Below are 15,728 nucleotides of genomic sequence, written 5' to 3'. Positions count from 1 at the left end.
CTAATAAAAATATACTAAAAAGTAACTAAATCATACTAAAAACTATATAAAAATAATGCCAAAAAGCGTATAAATTATCCGCTCATCAGAAAGCTTGGTAGCAAGTGTTGCAACAGCCCTTTGGCTTAATTTTGCTCAACACTTCTTTACCACAGACACTTGGCTCACAATTTCTTCCTAGGAACATTAGTGCCTAGCATTTCTTTGGATTACTAAATGCTTTGTAACTAGGTTGCTCTTGATAATGGATTTTCGGTTGGCAATCCCAGATTAGTTAATCCAAGTTTTAAAATACTCCTCATACCCTAATTGTCCAAGCATATCCTAGTACAAAAGCACTACAGCCATATGTCCTAAGGTCCAAGCTATTGGTGTCTAGCTTTATTGTTTGTTTCTTTGCCAATTCTTGGCTTTTCTTTTTCTTTTTCTTTCTTATTTTGCTTCATTCTCAAGGGATATTCATTGATAAAAGGCTTTATAGCAGCAACCTAATTCACACTTCAAGGAACATTTTATTATGCAGCTTTTATCATTGAGCTAATCATTAAATCAAACAAGTACCACCACTGGATTTCATTCTAATTCTTACAACATTGAACAATCACTTTCTGTTTCAAACACATTTTTTTATTGATGCAAAAGGGAACAAACAGAATGTAAAGCTAATGAGTTATGACAAGCATAATATGCAGGCTAGCATCCTTAGTGTAACGGCCTAGCCCCGAAGAAACGGCGCTTTTTCGGGATCAAACGGAATTTTTACAGAATTTTTAGGAATTTCTATGCATATAAGCACCTCCACTGCACAGGTGCTGCGTCATCAAGCTGTTGAGTCGGCAGCTTAATTGCACAGGACACCTCTCCTAATCTAAGTAGGCACGTCGCGAAAAGTTGCGTTTTTGAGCCACTTCGGGCCCGAATTTCAAAATTCTGATTTCCATGGTTAGTCTCTATGTGACGAGCCGGTCACAAATTTCGAGAGAAAAATTATATTAATATAATATTCATATATTATTATTTTATTCAGAATATTATATTATTATCCTCTCTACTGTGATTAATGTTGATCTATGTTTAGTAATATAATAACTGAGCTAGAAATCTACCGGTAACGGATAATACCGGCATTCTTAGATGAACTTAGCACTGCTAATGCTTCATCATATATCTTTTATTCTTATGATTATCCAGTTACTAGTGTCATTTACACTAAGTAACTTAATGTTTATCCATTAGCAGTGTAATTACTTAAGTTCTAATACATCTAGCTTTAGTAATTATCCTTTTCTGAGATATTTTGACAAGTAACTTTTGGATAATCATCATCCAAAAGCCACGGCCTCCCTTGGACAGCTTGGCTATCATTTTTGTTCTTGGAAAAGCTTAGAACACCATGAAAGAAAACCATGAAGCTTCCATGAACACCTGAGCTTCTTTCTCCATTCTTTCTCAAACCGAAACCCCTATCAAAAATCTAATCTTACCAAAGTGTTCACCTCTTCCTCCTCTTCATTTCTATGTCACTTTTCATGGAGTAAATCAAGGTATGAAGGCTGCTCCTCCTCCTTGAAGATTCGGCCATGGTGGTTCCTTAAGTTAATGATGTTTTCTTCATGTTTTCTCTTAGGATCTCTTATTCAATCACCAAAAGCTCGAAGAAAACGTGATTTCTAGTTACCTTAAGGTGAGGAAAACCTTCTTTTCATCATCATGAAGCTTCAGCCTTCATGGTTCATAAGATTCTAAAGTTGTTTTTGATGTTAAAATAGGCGTTAAAGTGCTTCTGGAAGCTTGTTTTTGGTGCAATCTTGGACAGCAGCAAAGGAGGTAAGGTTTGGTAAATTAATCAATGATTGGCTGTGTTCTTGAAGTGTTAAATCAGATCTTGTTGCTTGAGGTTTGATTTTGAGTGTTTGTGTGATGGTTTGATCATGAAATCTTGTTGTTTAATGCTTGAAAATCATGTTTATGATGGTTTTGAAGTGGCTGTTGGTGCTGCTGGAAAACGTGACATTCCAGTCATGAAAATCATGATTTTTGATACTTATTTGATGTGTATTTGATGGCTGAAAAGTTTCTCTTTGGTTTGATAAAAATCGGGTTCAAATCGATTTTCGAAAAGATTGAAAAACTAGCTGAAAATCAAGCAGAAATCTGATGAAATTTTGGAAAAATGTTTTTGGTTTTTGGAAGAACATGAAAACGTGTATTCATGGAGTTTTGGGGTCAAAATACAATTATTAAAAAGTTTGGGGTTGAAAATTAATTAATCAAAAGTTGAGGGGCTAAAGTGCAATTATTAAAAGTTATAAGGGTCAAAGTGCAATTTCCAAGGAGTCCGGGGGTCAAAATGCAATTTTTGAAAGTTAAATAAAATATTATTATTTTAATAATAAAATATTGATAAAAAGATAGTTTTTCCTAAAAGCCTCAGGAAGGCAGTTTTGAGTCCAGAATTCTCTAATTTCCTTTACTAAACACCTAAAAGGAGGTATAAGAGAAGATATAGAGGTATATGAGGTAAAGAAACCAGATTTTGAAACCTGTGTTTATGTTAAAAAGAAAAGGAGTTAAAAGTGATATAGCTGTGTTCCTGACCTTACAGAGTAAACAGAGAATTGTAAAATGAGCTTTCTGTGATGTTGTAATGCTTGATTTATGATGATTGCTAAGTGATGGAAAGTATGGTTATATGTGAATTATGAGCCTTCAGGCAATGCTTGTGAATGTTGTGCGGGGACGCCCGTATTGTGATGTTGCTTCCCAGACAGGCTGCGGTAGAGTAGTACCAGCCCTACAAGCTGAATGCTTGGTAGAGGCCTGACTCGCATACCTGCGGTATATTGAGACCTGAGCAAATACCAGCCCTGCAAGTCGAGAGCACTTGGTAGAGGGTATGCGGTACTTAATCTGGGATTAAGTTCTGGGAAGTCCTTATTTGACTTGGAGGGTCGGATTGCGTCGAGTGCGGGTCGAAACCGACAAATGAGCTCATTACCTGCAGTAGGGACAGACATGCATCATACTTGTTTGTGCATTATTTATTGCTTATCTTCTTGTGTTCTTGTTCTATTCCTTGTTTGTTTGAGCATAACTGTGAGATTGCATATTAATGTGTGAATGTGCATTTACTTCCTATTTTCTCTCTTGTTCATGTGTTAGTTTATGTTGCTGTTATATACATATTACTCTACATTTATTTATACTTCTATGACCACGGACATTATAAATGAACTTAACTGTAAACCCCGACTTTACTAAGAACTCCCCAGTTCTTACCCCTTACACCTCTACAGATGGACACGAGAGTCCTATTCTACGAGATTGATCCACCGTACATCCACGAGGACCCGGTGCGCGGCGAGTATTACATCTACTGTGCGGTACCTTGTATCCGTAATTATGTAGTTCGTGGTAGACCTTTCCAGTACCCTATTAGGACAGCATACTTTAATCCTGATGCACCCTATGACTTTCCTTTATCTTGGTTACACCCCGGCGGACCTGGGGTACCTCATCCTGAGGAGCAGATGCCACCTCCACCTGACTATCCTCCTCCACCTGAACCTCCTCTACCTGATGAGCCTATACCTGTCCAGCCTATCCATGAGGCACCTCCTGTACCTTTTGTCCTTGATGAGTGGGGTGTTCATGTGTTGCCACCCGAGCTTGATCCTTTACCTGAGCCGATTGAGCCTCCTGTCTTTGATGAGCAGCAGGGACATGAGTATGATCAGATCATGGAGGCGCCACCTCCTTCTCCCAACTGTATTTTGTTTGGTAGCTATCCTTTTATGGTTCCTATGGCCAGCAGTGGTTCCTCTGCTATCACTCCGGTAGAAAAAGAGGACGAGGAAGAAGAAGATCCAGAGGAAGATCCTAACTTCATAGTTATCTCCTCTGACAGCGATGACGATGAGCCAGGCGAGGCGCCAGTAGGCGAGCATCACCATTCGCCCGGTGGTTTTCCGTGAGGTACTCTGGACCAGGATTGAGGAGACTTTTTGAGACGCCTAGTCTAACTTCAGTACATTAGAGTGTCTCCCTCACTTTTGTTAGCATGATTAGAGGGAATAGGCATATCATAGAGTTAGGCTAGCCTGGGTGCCAGCTTAGGGGCTTTTGGTCAGGCCAGGCCCTGGGGCGTCTTATGTACATATATGTACATACTATATGAGTCACTGACTTAGGGGTGCTGTACTATAGCTCTATGCTTATATAACTGAGCCACTTCTGTAACATGATGTATATTATAGTGTGTTGTTCCATATTCTATTATCTTTTGTTTTATGTATGTGAATGTTTAATTATCCCTTGATATATGGAAGGTATGCGACTTTAAATTATTCTTGTTTTAAAAAAAAATTTACTTGTAAAATTCGCGGGGTTTTAACAACGTACAGGCTTATATTTATTAATTAATAATACAAAAAGGGAAAACAAGTTGGTAACATTCAATTTCTAGTATGATCTAGACATGCTAGAAGTTGGGTCGTTACAATTTGGTATCATAGCGGTTCTTCCTGTTAGAGCCTGGGGAATGGACTGAATCATGCTTTATTGCATGCTCTGTGGTGTGTCTCATGCTTATAGGGTATCCATGTGATATGTGTTGCATGAATGTCTTTGTGCTTTCATTCTGATAATGTTCACGCCCAACTTGAGGTATTAAGACTGATCACCTTGGTATTGATTGTTTGGTGTGAACAGAATCAGGATGCCTCCACGGAGACGTAGCGATCGGGAAGGGTCTACTGTTAACAATCCACCGCGAAACGATGATAATCTATTTGCTGTGATTCACGCTATGGCTGAGGCTATGCGTGAAATGGCGACTGCTACTACCCGAGTAGTTAACCGTCTGGGGGAACGTAATGGAGAGCGTAACAATGACCGTAACGGTGAGAATGGTGGGAACGGTGATGGAGATAACATGAATCATGATAGGCCTATGACATTAGCTGCTTTCTTGAAAGTTAATCCACCGAAGTTCAAGGGTACAACTGTAGCAACTGAAGCTGATAATTGGTTCCGAGGCATAGAAAGGTCCTTGAGGGCACAGCATGTCCTGGAAGAACAGTATGTAGAATTTGCTACTTATATGTTGGAAGGGGATGCTCAGCACTGGTGGCAGGGCATTCAACGTTTACTGCAGCAAGATGAGGGTAATATTTTGTGGAATGTTTTCAAAGAAGAGTTCTATAAGAAGTACTTTTCTAGAGCTACTCGTGAGGCAAAGGAGATGGAGTTGATACAGTTAAAATAGGGAAGTATGTCTGTTGCTGAGTATACAAGGAAGTTTGAAGATTTATGTCGTTTTTCCAAGGTTTGTCAAGGGAATCCAACAGATTTCGAAGAGTGAAAATGTTTGAAATTTGAAGGAGGACTCCGTGAAGATTTGTCGAACTCAGTGGTTCCATTGGAAATACGGAATTTTGCGGAGTTGGTTAATAAGAGTCAGCTAGTAGAGGACTGTGCTAAGAAGATAGCTGCAGCTCGGATGAATCGCCCAGGATCTTCTATTCAGAATTATAATCGGTATACAGCTCCTCAGGGAAGGAATTTTAAGCAGGGAGAAATGCCTTCACGAAGGTACAATCAGAATAGAAATGTTCATGCACGTCCTACAGAAGGGAATGGAGGAAGAATGAGACAGGATATGGGTAAGCGACTAGTATGTAGGCAGTGTGGAAAGGAGCATGGAGGTAGACCTTGTCAGCTTATAGGCATTATCTGTTTTTCTTGTGGTCAGCCTGGACATATGGCTAAGGACTGTCCGGAGAAGCCAGTACAAGGAATAGATAGGCCGCGACAGCAAGGACGTGTGTTTGCTATGACTGCTGATGACGCAATGAAATCAGACTCCCTAATCCAAGGTCAGTGTTATGTCAAATCTCGACTCTTAACTGTACTGTATGACTCTGGTGCATCACATTCATTTATTTCTGAGACTGCTGCACATGAGTTGGGATTAGATTTCACCATGTTAGATTATAATCTAATTGTTCGTACACCCACATCTCAAAATGCCTTAACTAGTTAAGTATGTCAACAGGTGCCTTTTGTTATTGAGGCTAGGACGTTTATACATGACCTGGTTTGTTTGCCTTTGTGTGGTTTAGATATTATCTTAGGTCTAGATTGGTTGTCTAAGCATCATGTTTTCCTTGATTATTTTAAACGAATTGCTATATTTCCATCATCTGAAATGCACACTGAACCAGTTGAGTCTTGTACTTTCTATTTGAATTCCCTAAGAGTTATTTCTAGTAATAGTGGGTTAGAAGGTTATGTTCTACTATTGGCTAGCTTAGAAACTAATGAACAAGACTTGGAGCAAATCCGAGTGGTGAAGGAGTTTCCTGATGTTTTTCCGGATGATATACCTGAGTTTCCACCTCAGAGAGAGATAGAGTTTAGTATTGATCTGGTTCCTAGAGCCGGACCAATTTCTATAGCACCGTATCGGATGTCACCGTTGGAACTAGCAGAATTAAAGAAGCAGTTGGATGAATTGCTGGGGAAGAAGTTTATTCGTCCGAGTGTATCACCATGGGGAGCTCCAGTGTTACTAGTAAAGAAGAAGGATGGTGGAATGAGGTTATGTGTGGATTATCAGCAATTGAACAAGATCACAATCAAGAACAAGTATCCACTCCCAAGGATAGATCATCTGATGGACCAGCTGAGAGGTGCGACAGTATTCTCGAAGATTGATTTGCGGTCAGGTTACCATCAAATCCGGGTGAAGGAATCAGATATACCTAAGACTGCCTTTCGAACTAGGTACGGTCACTATGAGTATACGGTTATGTCCTTTGGACTGACTAATGCTCTTGCTGTATTCATGGATTATATGAATCGCATTTTTCGTCCGTATCTAGATCAATTTGTGGTAGTCTTTATAGATGATATCCTCATCTATTCCAAGACAGAAGAAGAACATGGAGAGCATTTGAGGATTGTGTTGCAAATATTAAGAGCACGGAAGCTATATGCGAAATTGTCGAAATGTGAGTTTTGGGCGACAGAAGTGGCATTCTTGGGACATGTGATCACACGAGATGGTATAACTGTAGATCCTTTAAAGATCGAAGCCGTAGTACAATGGAAGCAACCCAAGACAGTTACAGAAGTTCGTAGTTTCTTGGGGTTAGCAGGATACTATCGACGGTTTATCAAGGGTTTTTCATAGATAGCTTTACCTTTGACTCACCTTACTAGGAAGGAAGTTCCGTTTGAGTGGACAGAGAAGTGTGAAGAAAGCTTTGAAACTTTAAAGGAAAAGTTGACAACGGCACCAGTTTTGGTGTTACCAGACCCACAGGAACCTTTTGAGGTGTATTGTGATGCTTCTTTTAAGAGACTTAGATGTGTATTGATGCAGCATAGGAATGTGGTAGCTTATGCTTCGAGACAACTAAGACCTCACGAAAGGAACTATCCGACACATGATTTGGAATTAGCAGCAGTGGTCTTTGCACTTAAGATTTGGAGGCACTATTTGTACGGAGCCCAATTTGAAGTTTTCTCTGATCATAAGAGTTTGAAGTATATCTTTGACCAGAAAGACCTTAATATGAGGCAGAGGTGATGGATGGAATTCTTAAAAGATTATGATTTTAAGTTGAGCTATCATCCTGGGAAGGCAAATGTAGTCGCAGATGCTTTGAGTCGGAAGAGTTTGGGCATATCCTGGATGATGATCAAGGAAGAAGAAATGATCTCAGCCTTTGAAAACTTAAAATTAGGAATGAGAGAGACATCAAGAGGAATTGTTATGGCGCAACTACAATTAACATCTGACTTTAAGATAGCTATTCAGCAAGCTCAAGCCCAGAATTCAGGAATGCTGGCATTGTTAACACGGATGAAGGCAGATCAGCCGGAAGAGGTACGTCAAGATAAAGAGGGAATATAGAGATATAGGAACATAATTTGTGTACCTGCTCAGGAAGACTTGAGAAAGAACATTCTGACCGAAGCTCATGAAAGCAGATTTTCTATCCATCCCGGAACGACTAAAATGTACCAAGATCTGAAGAAGATGTTCTGGTGGCCAAGAATGAAGAAAGATGTAGCAACATATGTTTCAAAGTGTCTCACTTGCCAGAAGATTAAGGTGCAACATCAAAAACCACCTGGAACCCTGCAACCATTGGAGATACCGCAATGGAAATGGGAAGAGATTACGATGGATTTTGTTACTGGGTTACCAAGAACCTCTGCCGGGCATGATGCAATTTGGGTAATTGTAGATCGATTAACAAAATCAGCGCATTTTCTACCAATTCAAATTAGTCACAGCTTGGAGAATCTCGCCCGGTTATACATTCATGAGATAATACGATTGCATGGAATACCTTCATCAATTGTGTCAGAAAGATCCAAGGTTTACATCTAGATTTTGGGGAGCTCTACAGAAAGCTTTTGGGACGAAGTTGCACTAAAGTACAGCATATCATCCACAGACTGATGGACAGACAGAACGAACAGTTCGTACCTTGGAAGATATGTTGAGATCTTGCGTGATGGACCAACAGGGTAACTGGGATAAATACTTGCCATTGATTGAGTTTGCCTACAACAACAGTTATCAACAGAGTATCGGAATGGCACCATATGAGGCCCTCTACGGAAGAAAGTGTCAATCACCATTATGCTGGTATGACAAGGAGGAAGGCAGGATTTTGGGGCCAGACATGGTACAAGAAACTACCGAACGGATTAAGCACATTCGAGAGAAGATTCAAACTGCCCAAAGTCGACAAAAGAGCTATGCAGATATTAGGCGTAGGCCCTTAGAATTTAACGAAGGTGACTGTTCCGAGGGTTACCTGAAACTGGAGGTCGATCTCGGATGAGATCTTCTGTACTGGTCGGTGCTAACGTGTCCGGCTGGTGGGAGACGGCCGGAGCTGTTGTGTCCGACTTGTTGGACTTGGTGGTGGTGCTGATTCCTTTGTCCCCGGAGGGTGGGGGGTACCTGCAAGGGACTCCGATGCTTAAGTTAGCAAGGGTATTAAGCAGGTATTGAGTAGAATCAGAGTATGAGTTATACCTGGGTGCTCCAGTGTATTTATAATGGTGAGATGTGGCCTCCTGTGGATAAGATAAGTTAGTTATCTTATCTTATCTTTATCTTATCTTTAAGTGAGGTCATCTTATCTTCAAGGGAACTGCCTTTATCTTTCTGGGCTTTTCCTGCCTTTAGATTGGGCTGTGTTCCTTCGTTTTGGGCCTGCTTTGGGCTCCTTTGGCGAGTTGGCCGAGCTCTTTGAGAAGAGGTCGGATAGTCTGACCTGAAGAGGTCGGTTGGCTTGTCGCTAAACATCCCGGGTCGGACAGCTTGACCCAGGGTATGAACAGTGCCCCTGTGGTGCACGAAGTTGTGATCACTACTTTTCACAACTCAAATAATCCCTAGTAATGGCCCCAAAGACTTGGTGCTCAATACCATGGCATAAACACAACTTCGCACAACTAACCAGCAAGTGCACTGGGTCGTCCAGGTAATAAACCTTACGCGAGTAAGGGTCGATCCCACGGAGATTGTTGGTATGAAGCAAGCTATGGTCACCTTGTAAATCTTAGTCAGGCAGACTCAAATGGTTATGGATGATATATGAATAAAACATAAAGATAAAGATAGAGATACTTATGTATTTCATTGGTGAGAACTTCAGATAAGCGTATGAAGATGCTTTGTCCCTTCCGTCTCTCTGCTTTCCTACTGTCTTCAACCAATCCTTCTTACTCCTTTCCATGGCAAGCTGTATGCAAGGGTTTCACCGTTGTCAGTGGCTACCTCCCATCCTCTCAGTGGAAATGTTCAATGTACCCTGTCACGGCACGGCTATCCAGCTGTCGGTTCTCGATCATGTCGGAATAGAATCCAGTGATTCTTTTGCGTCTGTCACTAACGCCCCACAATCGCGAGTTTGAAGCACGTCACAGTCATTCAATCATTGAATCCTACTCAGAATACCACAGACAAGGTTTAGACCTTCCGGATTCTCTTGAATGCCACCATCAATTCTAGCTTATACCACGAAGATTCCGGTTAAAAAACCCAAGAGATAAACATTAGAGCCTTGTTTGCTTGTAGAACAGAAGTGGTTGTCAGTCACTTGTTCATAAGTGAGAATGATGATTAGCGTCACATAATCATCACATTCATCATGTTCTTGGGTACGAATGAATATCTTGGAATAAGAACAAGCTGAATTGAATAGAAGAACAATAGTAATTGCATTAATACTCGAGGTATAGCAGAGCTCCACACCTTAATCTATAGTGTGTAGAAACTCCACCGTTGAAAATACATAAGAACAAGGTCTAGGCATGGCCGTGAGGCCAGCCCCCAGTGATCAAAAGATTCAAAGATCTCAAGATCAAAAATACAATAGTAAAGGGTCCTATTTATAGGGAACTAGTAGCTTAAGAATTACAAAGATGAGTAAAAGACATAAAAATCCACTTCCGGGCCCACTTGGTGTGTGCTTGGGCTGAGCATTGAAGCATTTTCGTGTAGAGACTCTTCTTGGAGTTAAACGCCAGCTTTTGTGCCAGTTTGGGCGTTTAACTCCCACTTTGGTGCCAGTTCCGGCGTTTAACACTGGGAATTCTGAAGGTGACTTTGAACGCCGGTTTGGGCCATCAAATCTTCAGCAAAGTATGGACTATCATATATTGCTGGAAAGCCCAGGATGTCTACTTTCCAACGCCGTTGAGAGCGAGCGAATTGGGCTTCTGTAGCTCCAGAAAATCCACTTTGAGTGCAGGGAGGTCAGAATCCAATAGCATCTGCAGTCCATTTCAGTCTCTGAATCAGATTTTTGCTCAGGTCCCTCAATTTCAGCCAGAAAATACCTGAAATCACAGAAAAACACACAAACACATAGTAAAGTCCAGAAAAGTGAAATTTAACTAAAAACTAATAAAAAGTATACTAAAAACTAACTAAATCTACTAAAAACATACTAAAAACAATGCCAAAAAGCGTACAAATTATCCGCTCATCACAACACCAAACTTAAATTGTTGCTTGTCCCCAAGCAAGTGAAAATCAAATAAGATAAAAAGAAGAGAATATGCAATGAATTCCAAAAACATCTATGAAGATCAGTATTAATTAGATGAGCGGGGCTTTTAGCTTTTTGCCTCTGAACAGTTTTGGCTCAGAATGATTGGCTTCTTTAGGAACTCATAATCCATATAGTGTTATTGATTCTCCTAGTTAAGTATGATGATTCTTGAACACAGCTACTTTATGAGTCTTGGCCGTGGCCCAAAGCACTCTGTCTTCCAGTATTACCACCGGATACATACATGCCACAGACACATAATTGGGTGAACCTTTTCAGATTGTGACTCAGCTTTGCTAGAGTCCCCAATTAGAGGTGTCCAGGGTTCTTAAGCACACTCTTTTTGCCTTGGATCACAACTTTATTTCTTTCTTTTTCTTTCTTTTTCTCTTTCTCCCTTTTTTTGTTTTTTTTTCAATTTTTTTTTTCGCTTCTCTTTTTTTTTCTTTTTTTTGTATTCACTGCTTTTTCTTGCTTCAAGAATCATTTTTATGATTTTTCAGATCCTCAGTAACATGTCTCCTTTTTCATCATTCTTTCAAGAGCCAACATTCATGAACCACAAATTCAAAAGACATATGCACTGTTTAAGCATACATTCAGAAAACAAAAGTATTGCCACCACATCAAAATAATTAGTCTGTTATAAAATCTGAAATTCATGCAATTCTTTTTTTTTCAATTAAGAACATTTTTTTAAGAGAGGTGATGGATTCATAGGACATTCATAACTTTAAGGCATAGACACTAAGACACTAATGATCATAAGACACAAACATGGATAAACATAAGCATGAAAATTCGAAAAACAAGAAAGTAAAGAACAAGGAGATTAAAGAACGGGTCCACCTTAGTGATGGCGGCTTGTTCTTCCTCTTGAAGATCTTAATGAGTGCTTGAGCTCCTCAATGTCTCTTCCTTGCCTTTGTTGCTCCTCTCTCATGATTCTTTGATCTTCTCTAATTTCATGGAGGAGAATGGAGTGTTCTTGGTGCTCCACCCTTAGTTGTCCCATGTTGGAACTCAATTCTCCTAGGGAGGTGTTGATTTGCTCCCAATAGTTTTGTGGAGGAAAGTGCATCCCTTGAGGCATCTCAGGGATTTCATGATGAGTGGGATCTCTTGTTTGCTCCATCCTTTTCTTAGTGATGGGCTTGTCCTCATCCATGAGGATGTCTCCTTCTATGTCCACTCCAACTGAATAACAGAGGTGACAAATGAGATGAGGAAAGGCTAAACTTGCCAAGGTAGAGGACTTGTCCGCCACCTTATAGAGTTCTTGGGCTATAACCTCATGAACTTCTACTTCTTCTCCAATCATGATGCTATGAATCATGATGGCCCGGTCTAGAGTAACTTCGGACCGGTTGCTAGTGGGAATGATTGAGCGTTGGATAAACTCCAACCATCCTCTAGCTATGGGCTTGAGGTCATCCCTTCTCAATTGAACCGGCTTCCCTCTTGAATCTCTCTTCCATTGGGCGCCCTCTTCACAAATGTCTGTGAGGACTTGGTCCAACCTTTGATCAAAGTTGACCCTTCTAGTGTAAGGATGTTTATCTCCTTGCATCATGGGCAAGTTGAATGCCAACCTTATATTTTCCGGACTAAAATCTAAGTATTTCCCCCGAACCATTGTAAGCCAATTCTTTGGGTCCAGGTTCACACTTTGATCATGGTTCTTGGTGATCCATGCATTGGCATAGAACTCTTGAACCATTAAGATTCCGACTTGTTGAATGGGGTTGGTAAGAACTTTCCAACGTCTTCTTCGAATCTCATGTCGGATCTCCGGATATTCACTCTTTTTGAGTTTGAAAGGGACCTCGGGGATCACCTTCTTCAAGGCCACAACTTCATAGAAGTGGTCTTGATGCACCCTTGAGATGAATCTCTCCATCTCCCATGACTCGGAGGTGAATGCTTTTGCCTTCCCTTTCCTTTTTCTAGAGGTTTCTCCGGCCTTGGATGCCATAAATGGTTATGGAAAAACAAAAAGCAATGCTTTTACCACACCAAACTTAAAAGGTTTGCTCGTCCTCGAGCAAAAGAAGAAAGAAGAGAGTAGAAGAAGAAGAAATAGAGGAGAGGGAGATGGCTTTGTGGTTCGGCCAAAGGGGGAAGAAGTAGTGTTTAGGGTGTGTGAAAATGAAGGAGTGAAGATGGGTTTATATAGGGGTGAAGAGAGGGGTAGGGTTCGGCCATTATGGGTGGGTTTGGGTGGGAAAGTGGTTTGAATTTGAATGGTGAGGTAGGTGGGGTTTTATGAAGGATTGATGTGAGTGGTGAAGAGAAAGATGGGATTTGATAGGTGAAGGGTTTTTGGGGAAGAGGTGTTGAGGTGATTGGTGAATGGGTGAAGAAGAGAGAGGGTGGTGGGGATCCTGTGGGGTCCACAGATCCTGAGGTGTCAAGGAAAAGTCATCCCTGCACCAAGTGGCGTGCAAAAAATGCACCCTTTGCCAATTCTGGCGTTAAACGCCGAGCTGGTGCCCATTTCTGGCGTTTAACGCCAGGTGCTTGCCCTTTTCTGGCGTTTAACGCCAGTCTGGTGCCCCTTTCTGGCGTTAAACGCCCAGAATGGTGCCAGACTGGGCATTAAACGCCCATCTGCTAGCCTCACTGGCGTTTAAACGCCAGTAAGTTCTCCTCCAGGGTGTGCTATTTTTCTTTCTGTTTTTCTTTCCGTTTTTGCTTTTTCAATTGATTTTGTGACTTCTCATGATCATCAACCTATAAAAAACATAAAATAACAAAGGAAAATAGATAAAATATAACATTGGGTTGCCTCCTAACAAGCGCTTCTTTAATGTCAGTAGCTTGACAGATGGCTCTCATGGAGCCTCACAGATACTCAGAGCAATGTTGGAACCTCCCAACACCAAACTTAGAGTTTGAATGTGGGGGTTCAACACCAAACTTAGAATTTGGTTGTGGCCTCCCAACACCAAACTTAGAGTTTGACTGTGGGGGCTCTGTTTGACTCTGTTTTGAGAGAAGCTCTTCATGCTTCCTCTCCATGGTGACAGAGGGATATCCTTGAGCCTTAAACACAAAGGATTCTTCAATCACTTGAATGATCAATTCTCCTCTGTCCACATCAATCACAGCCTTTGCTGTGGCTAGGAAGGGTCTGCCAAGGATGATGGATTCATCCATGCACTTCCCAGTCTCAAGGACTATGAAATCAGCAGGGATGTATTGGTTTTTAACTTTCACCAAAACATCCTCTACAAGTCCATGAGCTTGTTTTCTTGAGTTGTCTGCCATCTCTAGTGAGATTCTTGCAGCTTGTACCTCAAAGATCCCTAGCTTCTCCATTACAGAGAGAGGCATGAGGTTTACACTTGACCCTAAGTCACACAGAGCCTTCTTGAAGGTCATGGTGCCTATAGTACAAGGTATTGAAAACTTCCCAGGATCTTGTCTCTTTTGAGGTAATTTCTGCCTAGACAAGTCATCCAGTTCTTTGGTGAGCAAAGGGGGTTCATCCTCCCAAGTCTCTTTACCAAATAACTTGTCATTTAGCTTCATGATTGCCCCAAGGTATTTAGCAACTTGCTCTTCAGTGACATACTCATCCTCTTCAGAGGAAGAATACTCATCAAAGCTCATGAATGGCAGAAGTAAATCTAATGGAATCTCTATGGTCTCATTGTGAGCCTCAGATTCCCATGGTTCCTCATTGGGGAACTCATTGGAGGCCAGTGGACGTCCATTGAGGTCTTCCTCAGTGGCGTTCACTGCCTCTTCCTCCTCTCCAAATTCGGCCATGTTGATGGCCTTGCACTCTCCTTTTGGATTTTCTTCTGTATTGCTTGGAAGAGTACTAGGAGGGAGTTCAGTAATTTTCTTGCTCAGCTGACCCACTTGTGCCTCCAAGTTTCTAATGGAGGACCTTGTTTCAGTCATGAAACTTTGAGTGGTTTTGATTAGATCAGAGACCATGGTTGCTAAGTCAGAGTAGTTCTGCTTAGAATTCTCTGTCTGTTGCTGAGAAGATGATGGAAAAGGCTTGCCATTGCTAAACCTGTTTCTTCCACCCTTATTGTTGTTGAAACCTTGTTGAGGTCTCTGTTGATCCTTCCATGAGAGATTTGGATGATTTCTCCATGAAGAATTATAGGTGTTTCCATAGGGTTCTCCCATGTAATTCACCTCTTCCATTGAAGGGTTCTCAGGATCATAAGCTTCTTCTTCAGATGAAGCATCCTTAGTACTGCCTGGTGCATTTTGCATTCCAGCCAGACTTTGAGAAATCAAATTGACTTGTTGGGTCAATATTTTGTTCTGAGCCAATATGGCATTCAGAGTATCAATCTCAAGAACTCCTTTCTTCTGATTTGTCCCATTGTTCACAGGATTCCTTTCAGAAGTGTACATGAATTGGTTATTTGCAACCATTTCAATTAGTTCTTGAGCTTCTGTAGGCGTCTTCTTCAGATGAAGAGATCCTCCAGCAGAGCTATCCAAAGACATCTTGGACAGTTCAGACAGACCATCATAGAAAATACCTATGATGCTCCATTCAGAAAGCATGTCAGAAGGACATTTTCTGATCAATTGTTTGTATCTTTCCCAGGCTTCATAGAGGGATTCTCCTTCCTTCTGTCTGAAGGTTTGGACTTCCACTCTAAGCTT

At 41.1% G+C, this 15,728-nt stretch overlaps 1 non-coding gene across 1 annotated transcript; it reads left to right on the top strand.

Moving 5' to 3' along the window:
* The first annotated feature begins 15,620 nt into the window (after positions 1-15,620).
* On the top strand, positions 15,621-15,728 carry LOC130942431 (small nucleolar RNA R71). The gene has a single exon (XR_009071001.1). It is a non-coding gene; the product is annotated as a small nucleolar RNA R71 (small nucleolar RNA).

This window comes from Arachis stenosperma, chromosome 7 (genome assembly GCF_014773155.1).
Source record: "Arachis stenosperma cultivar V10309 chromosome 7, arast.V10309.gnm1.PFL2, whole genome shotgun sequence".
In the NCBI taxonomy this organism is placed as follows: domain Eukaryota; kingdom Viridiplantae; phylum Streptophyta; class Magnoliopsida; order Fabales; family Fabaceae; genus Arachis; species Arachis stenosperma.
Note: the sequence above shows the minus strand (reverse complement) of the source record. Positions and strands in the feature narration are given on the sequence as shown.